This window comes from Cynara cardunculus (genome assembly GCF_001531365.2).
Source record: "Cynara cardunculus var. scolymus isolate 2C chromosome LG 3, CcrdV1, whole genome shotgun sequence".
Lineage (NCBI taxonomy): Eukaryota > Viridiplantae > Streptophyta > Magnoliopsida > Asterales > Asteraceae > Cynara > Cynara cardunculus.
The window spans coordinates 38,250,190-38,260,139 of NC_037530.1; positions in this window are offsets into that span (position 1 = coordinate 38,250,190).

Genomic DNA, 9,950 nt, shown 5'->3' on the forward strand with positions numbered 1-9,950 from the left:
AATTTATTTTTGGTTTAATATTATAAATTTTATAAAGATAATAATTAAGTATTCTATTAGAATTTAATGATTATACTAATTCTATTTTAGATTTTTTATATATTTAAAATGAGATGTTTATCCTGTATTTGATTGTGTTTATCTGTAGTTAGTTACACGAATTCAGATATGTGATGAAATCGTTTAGGGATGAACGAGTTTAAGAGTTTTTAAGAGTTTTAGCCAAATGCTTTATAAGATAGTATAGATAACTTAAATAATTATTAGATATATTATATTTATTGATAACATAACTTCTATATATATTATGTTGTAAACCAAATTTATTAAAAGTTTTAAAAACAATTTTTAATGCACAAAGTATTGTACATTTATGCAGAAAGTCTTAAAAACAACTTATAATGCATTCAATACTACTACTTTATGCATTCAATCTTAAAATCTCTTAATTTACAATTAAAATAACATATAGTACAAGTTACCAATGCACATTATTACCTTTTCTTTTCATGATCCCAAGATATTTTTGACACTTTTCATTTATGTCTTCACACTCTCATACCTCTATGTCTTCTCCACATCCCCCATGGTGATATTCAAACTCATATTCACCATGAGTTATTAAAAGTTCTCTCATTCATCTCCATTCAATTGTTCTAGAACTCTCGCTCTCGCTCTCGATCTCTTGATTCTTTGCTCTTGGTGTAAATCGAACACATTTGTGGAGCCGTTTAAATTTATTGGATTTTAAATTGTTATACAATTTTTTTCATCGATAGACTGTAATTGAAACCATAATGCTTATTTATTCAAATTGTATTAATATGTAAAGACCAAATGTAGCTTTTATTATCGTTAAATCTATTCTAATAAAACCAGTGAAACTTCAAAATTGTTAAAATTCACGGCTCCCGCCGTATTGCTTTGGTACACAACTAGTATATATATATACATATATATACACACAAGCATCAAATCCACGCAAACGTTTGGCCCTTTGGCCGCCCCCGGGAGGGGAGAGGGTCTGCCGGGGGCAGGTCAGACTTAAGGGAGGACAGATCGAGCATATACCTAAGGCCCATAAGAAACTAGGAATCCAAATTCTTATAGTATAAAATAACAGTAAAAAAAATAGTAAATAGAAGACATTTAAATTCTTTTACCATCTAATAGGACCAAAAAAATCCGTATTATATTAAGGGACCAAACACATTAATTAATTACTTTGGAAAAAATATGTAAAAAGTTAATTGATCGTTCATTTTATAATATTGTTTATTATTTCTATAAATTTTTTATCTAGTACCAAAGTCTAAAACTACTTGTCTAGAAAACGTTGATATATTCTTAAAAAAAACACTCCTAAAAGGCACACGAGAACACTAGTTCAAATAACTTTATCTATAATACTTTAAGGTTGTTTCCTTGTAGTATCACTCGCTACTCTTAGTCCAATAGTATCAATGTTTAACCATCATTTAGCAGTTCAAGTTTCTACGAAGAGCAATTCTTTGATCATTATTATAAAAAGGGAAAATCACCGAAATAGTCATTTTTTGGCTTAAAAATTCAACAATTAGCCAATATTTTTTAATACATCACAAAATAGCCACATAATCTCCAAATTAGCTTTGCAAATTTGTGAATTGTACTTTTTTTGAATTTTTAGTATCTTGTGGATATTTGTGCAAAATTTGCTTCAGGGTTGTGGAATTTGTGTCAGATTGGCGGAATTTTGCACGGAATTTGCGTCAGGTTTATGGAATTTGTGCTCATATTTGCGGAATTTTGTGTCCAAGATGGACCATGTGGTGTTATGATTTAAATTGATGATGAGACAAAATTGCTTTAAAGATAAAGAGTTCATTTGTTTTGTAGCAATATTTTAAGGTTTATTTTCTTGTAGTGTCGCTGGTACTCTTAGCCCAATAATAACAGTGTGGTTAACCGTAATTGCGAAGTTCAAGATTTCTTTAGAGACCAATTCTTTGACCGCTAAATATTAAAAGGGAAATCACCAAAATAATCAGTTTTAGCTTAGAAATCCAACAATTACCCAATATATTAAAAAAAATATAACAAAAATAGCCACACAATCCGCAAATTACCTTAGCTAATTTTTGAATTACACTTTTTTCGATTTTTTATATCTTGTGGATTATTTTTGTGTTAGATTGACTGATTAATTTTTAATTGTTAATTGACTGATTTTGAATTAAATATGAAAATAATAATTGGCGGATTACCGGCGGCCATTATCCGTTGTTGATCCTGCCGGTAAACACGATCAACAACCATGATTTCTCTGGCCCTATGTGATCATCGACTTTTCTAGCATATTTCCAGCATCACAATCTGCCCGTGAAGCCTTTGTTTTTAGTAGTGATATCCGATTTTATTTCTTCTTAGTTCATCAATTTTCAAGTCATGTTTTTATATTTGCTAAAAAAAATTGATAGTTTGTGAAACAAAAACAGTTTTAATAGATTATATTCACCCAAGAACAAGATCAACTATTTGATTTGGTGATTTACAAAAGCGTTAGAAAGAACGAACACCAAAATATTAGGGCGATGAACACTACGAAGTCGAGCACCTTCACCGAATCTGTCGGTAAAATGCATCAGCTGCGGATTACTGGCGAAAAAAATTAATCAAGTTTCTAAATTTTTTTAAAATTGTTAAAGTTACCAACGGATTATCGAAGGAATTTATTTGATTAAATATTAAATTGTAATCGGTCGGTAAACTTAATCAAGTTTTTTTAATTTTTGAAATTGATTAAAATTACAGACCGAATTTATTTAATTAAATATTAAATTAAAATCCGTCGGTAATTTGATCTTTTTTGGTATTTCCCGACTGCGAAGGAAGTCAGCGGACATGGGTCAAAGTCGACTGTTGATTGGTCAGTCGGTGATCCATCGGTGATTAACGATAGAAAGTTCCTTGATGAAGGTCTGTTTTTTAGTAGTGGCGAGTCCCTAGAGTTCAAGCACTACAAAAAATGTGACTATTGCTGTAGGAGGGTTTTCGCTGGTAAATTTTGGTCCCGACAAATTAAGGTCGTCACCTGAAGGTGGTCATTAATAGAACTGGAGGCAAAGATACCACCTTTACCGCGAAACCGGAAAACGCCAAACGTCTGTAAAAAGTGATTCGAAGTCATCGCAAGACAAACCTTTGTTGGTGAAGCAACCATAGTACGTAAATACAGTTAACAAGACTACAATTTAAAACAAGCAACTGCACGTTGGAGCTTAAACAAGCTGCAAACATGTGCATAAATCTGCCCCAAAGAGCTGCTGGTCAGCACATGCAGTATGTGCATGGCGCTTAATGATAGAGCAGGGTCTTGTTTGGTTGATCAGCTGTTTATGTCTTTAATTAATTTTGATCAACACGAACAACGCGATGAACGTAAATATGAACATTAGCAATTCTGATCAGCTAGCGCGATATGGAGATCGATGTACATATTCATCAATATGTATTTTCAATTCTTAGCTCTCCAAGACTGATATTATGTGCAAACATATGTTATCACAAGATCTAAACCATACTTAACTACATCATTCTTAGATGATAGGGATCTGTAAAACTCAAAAAAATTGAAACTAATTTCCACCCTTCCAATTAATATTAGGCCAATAGTGTGTATTCTATCTAAAATGTTGACTGTTACTTGCATGCTAAGTAAGTAACCATGATTCCACTAAAGGTCATAGTTATCTACATGGCTGAAAAAATATGTTGCCATCACCATATAACCTTTTTACCACTTAGAAATTTGCCTTTGATCATCTATACAACTAGCTAGATTATGCACATGATAAAGGATCTTACCATATAGCTTACTTGTAGCCTTGTCTTGACAACCACAAAGGATTTGTTGCAATTGTTGTTGCAGCTGCAGCATCTCAAGCAACTAGATAGTAAAATAGACCTGCAAAAGTTACAATATAATCGACTTTTAAAGAACTGAAAAACACCACCAACAGGCAACAGGCAACAGGAATGGTAGATAATTAAACATGGATTTGATAAGACAGCCATTGTTAGAAGTTAAAGAAATTGGAAGTTATTTATATGGTGGTGATGAGGAATGATGAAAAGGATCAGATAGTATATATGAATCAAGTTCAAATGTGAAGCTGAATCACTCGTCATCCATGGCGAGACATGTGTACTCGTTCAGTATTTATCACTTTGAAACACTTCAAATTAAATGATGAAAAAGATCAGACAGTATATATAAATCAATAATGTTCACTGAAGCCAAATTAATGCTATGAAAACATCATGTTCCATTCTAAATAAACAACTATAGTTTATCTATAAAATATATATAACATTATCAATAAGGAAAGCAGATGCATGATGCTAATGGCTCATGTATGCATGCTTAAATGCTTTGCAGTAACCACTAATTAATAAACGCATCTGTTGGTCTTTTTATAGAACACTTGTGTTTATAAGATAATTTGTCAAATAATGTCGTCTAAAATAGCTGATACGCAACAACTTACTGAATTGAAGATGTTCATATAATAAGAACAGTGTTGTTTAACCAAATCTTATACTGCAACAACTTACTGAATTGAAGGAAATAGAAAATACAAGAAAAGTGTTCTTTATATATCAAGTGGTTGATGGTAAAAACGTCACTTCAACTATCTGCCCACCAATCTTCGCAATGTTCATGGGACAAACGAAGAACCAAATTAAGGGGGTGTTTGATTGTCACTAAATGAGTTGCATAGGGTGTATGGCTTGTTCGGTAAGCCATGCAGAGGTGCTCAATTGTGCCTGCTAATAGATGTTATCTACATTCAGCTCCTGTTCTTTTTCCACGAATACACTTGTTAGCCCTTTTTTTGCTATCATAACGTTGACGCCTCCATCTCCCGTCGCATAATTTTTATTATTATTTAATTTAATAATTTGGTGATATATACTTAATATATATTAATTAATAAGTTCAGTAATTTATTTGTTTTATGTTTTTAAATTGTAATTTAAATGTAAGTAATTTATTGTTTTTATTTAAAACTAAAAACATAGCATACATGTAAATGTTTGTAATTTAGTTCTAATTTTAGTCAACAAAACATTTAACAAAATACAATTTCATTAATATATAGAATTTAAATATTCATAATTATTGTTTAATATTAAACAAGGGTAATTAAAATAGTTATTTATGTCATACAACCAAATAACAATTTAGCTAATACATACAAACAACTAAATTAATCCCTATATACATGACATGAGGGCTTATGAAAAAAAAAAAACCCGAAGAACCGCTAAGCAATTTTAACCCAAACACACGCACACATGCCGATTACCGTGATTATCTAACATGCAAGCTTCCCTGTTGAACTTTCTCTTGTCAATCCCCTATAAAGTTTCTAAAACATCTGGCTCAAGTTCATAGAAGTTTCTAAGACATTTTTATAGGAGACCTTCATCAAGATCTCAGTAAATTTAGGTTTTTGCCAGCCACAAAAATCAAAGCACCTGTAAAACTTTAGAGACAGTTTTGATGAAAATTGTTGATAAAGTGCCTTTGATGACCATTTTGCAGAAATCCTCCGGCAAAAGTATTATCTCTTGTAGTGCTGCAATTAGTATTTGAACTCTTGTTGCACATTCCAGCCATGCTAAACGATTTGCGGTCCTGATCACGCAAACCTGCAGCAGACTAGTTCCATTTACTTTATTTACAAATGCAATTCGTTTCTTATAGCCTAGCTGGGTAGATTTTAGGGCTTGTTTCCTAGGATTGTAACTGACTGCTCCTAGCAGTAACCGTAGTGATTTTGTATGATTGCTACTTAAGTTCAGAATCCTTCTCTAGTGCACCATGGCTGGAATATGCAACATGAGTTCAAAAGTTGTCCATGGGAATAACTGGCCATCGACGCCTCTTTTAGAATCTCCTTCTGATCCTTTAGTATCCACCAATCTTCAAAGAAGCAAACTACCTTAATTTACTGAAGTTCTTTCCCATTGATATCAACTGTTATGTATGTGTTTATCTGACATTCCAGTTTTTCGTTATATTCTTCATAACAGGTATAGAATTCTCTTTCTAACAATCCAAATATGCATCATTTCTATTGATCTATGTTAGGGTGAGTTCCATCGATCGGTCATTTGTGGTTTAAATACCAACCCCAACACACCCACAATTACCAATCAATTTTCTTCTTACACCAAACATATAAAACCAACAACAATGGTGCGGTCAAACATAAATCTAAGCAATGCAGTAACAAGGAAAATAAGCCATTAAAAAACCTTCAAACTTAAAACCAAGTTAACATAGTTTTTTCACATGTTGTGAAGACAAAATACCACATACCCATAATTTTCTCTATCCCTTTCTCGCTTGCCTCCTTACAGACGTCAAAAGGAAAATGAAAAAGGAAAGGTAAATAGAACGCAAACATAATCAAATTCATAGAAGAAGGCTGTTAAACATAATTAAATTCATAATTAAACTAGGCACGGCCACGTCTCATGAACTTTTTAGCTTTTGGTATGCTGAACTCAGCTGGATTCCTGCTCATATGGCATATGTAAGTCCCAGATTCAGTTCGCTCAGCCTGAGGTAAAGCAGCACCATTTATCTTGTTGACTTCCACTGGTAGTTCACACATCATAGATCCTGAAGTAGGTTTCACAACTCCTTCCAGCCCACACGGGCTTTTAGGCTCTGTCATAGATAATGCTGGATCTTCTGTTGTAGTCTTGGGTGATGTCTCTGTGTTCACTTCAGCATTAAACAGTCTAAGCAACTGCAACGCGGCCATGGATTCATTATCAGATAGAGGAGAACTCTCCCTGATTTTTTTCTGGACAGAACCAGAAGCTGTCTCTGTGTTCTTGTTAGAAATAGCAGTGGTGGGCAGAACGAATTCAGCACTTTTCGCTCCACCATGTGCTGGTCTTGAGCGGTTCCCCTCTTCTGTAAAATGCTTCTGATCATTCCTATAGCAGAGCTTCAAAAACCCCTTTGCCTGAGATCACATAAGGTGAAATGAATATAAAGTTGGACTATGACATTTGAGAATCGTACATAAAAAAACAGTTAACCAACAAAAACCGAAATTAAAAAGAGCATCATCTGTAGGGTGTTGGATGCGTCTACTTTGTTTGTATTATTAATCATAATTATAAGGAAAACCTTCTAAGCATGAATGGGGATGAATATAATGGCATAAACGAAAAGCAAATACCTTTCGGGTTAGACAAGAGCGGTGTCTAGTCTCAACCTTACGCTTGTATGTTGGCTGCAAATCTAGTTTAATAGCTCTATTTTTTCTCAAGTTATATTTGGAAATAAGATGTGAATCATTGCCTAAAGAATCATCAGACCCAGGCTTCGACCTTTTATCAAGTCTTGGCTCCACAACTTGAGGGGTCTTCCTTTTGTTCTTCAATGCACCACTATTCTTAGAAGTAGCTGGGACATGCTTTTTCTCTCTAATAAATGTATCTAAAGTGATATCATCAGAATAATTTTCAGTGTCAGTAGTGAATTCACTGTCAACATTGCCTTCACTCCCACCAATACAAGAACCAAGCTCCTTGTATATATCAGACAAGCGGCGTTTCTGTGATTTCCTTCGTGCCAACTTCCTTCGCGACCTATCATCAAAGCTTTTCTCATTCTGACATTCGGCGTCCAACTCAATAGAAGCAGCTGGCTGTGAGGGTCCTTCCTGAAAGTTGGTTACATCATTATCGATAACATTAACATATGCCTCATTATTTTTAGCAGCCACATCATCATCCTTATTAGCGTTGCTCTTTCCATTCTGGCAGCCAGAATCCGGATCTGATGGTCCCTGGTTCACTGCATCAACATCAATAACCATATTCATGGGTTCAGAAGCTTCTGCATAATCAGGAGTATGATCCAAAGCATCATTGCTGTCTTGGAGTAGTGAAGCAAAAACCATTTCTGCTAGATGATCGGATTCCTCAGAACCATCAGACAGGTTGAAAGGACAACATTTCTTCCAATCTTGTCTCCTAACCTCAGCAACATACTCACTGCATTCAAGATCAAATTAATTCCAAGAAAAGAAGAGAACTTCTAGTTCTGTCAAGCAAATGGATGAAGAGGATATATCTCACATGTGTGCATATATGCACATAACAAATTATGATGCAATATGTAGCTTCCATGAGCAACTGATCACAAGCATAAGCAACAGAACCTTGATAACGTTTATGATTCTAACATTACATTAATGTTTCTAGGTTTAGCAGCCACTGATATCCTAGGGCCTGTGTGACATTTGTTGGATTGGACCTGGCTAGACTGAAGCTATATATACACTGATGCAAGCATGAATAAGATCAGAACCACCAACCTTTTTACAGTTCTATGTGGGGCCGGGGTACAGTGTGGTGCATGTATATAATTAGTTATTAGTTCATATGAATCCAAATGGTCCAATTGGAGGATATAGTGAGAGATGTTATGTGATCGATCAATACAAAACCAAAAGTAAGCAAAGTTATAAACACATTATTTGAAAACAAGCATAAAAGAGATACTAATACAGAACCCATACATACCGAATACAAATTATTTTGAATGAACTTGGTTGATCAGTACTACTTCCTTCTCCTTTAGAATTCATCTTCATCTGAAGCAATCGACCAATCATGGACTGATGATGACAGCAGTATCTGTGAAGATCAAGACTTGCAAATGACACAATATCTGCTTAAAACTAGCTTGAAAAGCCTGAACTAATTAAACACAATCTAGGCACAGCTCAGTCCCAAGATAATCACAATCATACATGCATATGATGGAACTACTTCTACATAAAATCATGTGTTACATGTTATGATGAAAGATGACCTGAGTTATTGTCAAGCCCCCTTGTAGAAAATTGTACCTCATCCTACAAAATAATATCATGGATAGTACAGAGGCAATTAATCTGAACTGAGGGTTTCAGATTTCTTGAATCCATGATCTATTCTGTACAAGGAAACCTTTAATTTACTTTCTATTCTGGATAAACTTTGTTCATTGATTAAAGACAATTAATAGCTAATCTAAAGCAAGAGATTAAAGCAATGAACAGAAACAAGCACGGAAAAGTGATATGTAAACTGTTGCGGCGCCGCTTGAACTAAACCCTAATTCAATCGCGCTGCAACAACAAAGTTGGCCAAGTTGACAATGAGACACCGACTAGAGCGGGCGCCGCCCCTTCTTTGGATTAAACCCTCATCGTAACACAAAAAAAAAAAAAAAACTAAACACAGAGATGGGATGCTCATTTACTCTCACATGCGGCAGCTGAGTCTGAAGAGAAGATTGATCAGTTCAGATCTAATCAGATCGCGTGAAGCTAGCTTATCTTCAATGACTAAACAGAGATACAAAACTGCTGACAAGTTCCGGCAGAAGCTATAGTTCGTATCACAAAGATCAGTGATGCACAGAAAGAAGCGAGAGACTCGCTTGTAAGCCTAAACCGGCTGCTATGACAATAAAGGTCATTTGTTCGCTGCTCGCGAACCAAGAGCTAACCCGCAAATCACATCACTTTAGGCCACTTTATACCGCGATGGATCCGGATTTGCCTATAAAATGATAGATCAACTGTGAATCATAATTTTCACATTAATATTAGTTGACCAAATTAAACGAATTTCTCAATTGAAAAGAAAATGTATTCAAGTATAATATCTACTCCTTAATTTCTAACTCTGAACCTGTATATTCACCAAGTCCTACATATAATCATATCAACAAACACCACATATGCCTGTATCAGTACAGAATTAACTTCTTAGTCCTATTTGACATCAACTATTACAAATACTCTAATGGGTGGTGTTCTAATAAATGAAAAAATAATTAATAAATTATCATAATTGATGGAGTAAATAGGCATTAATTATCAGTA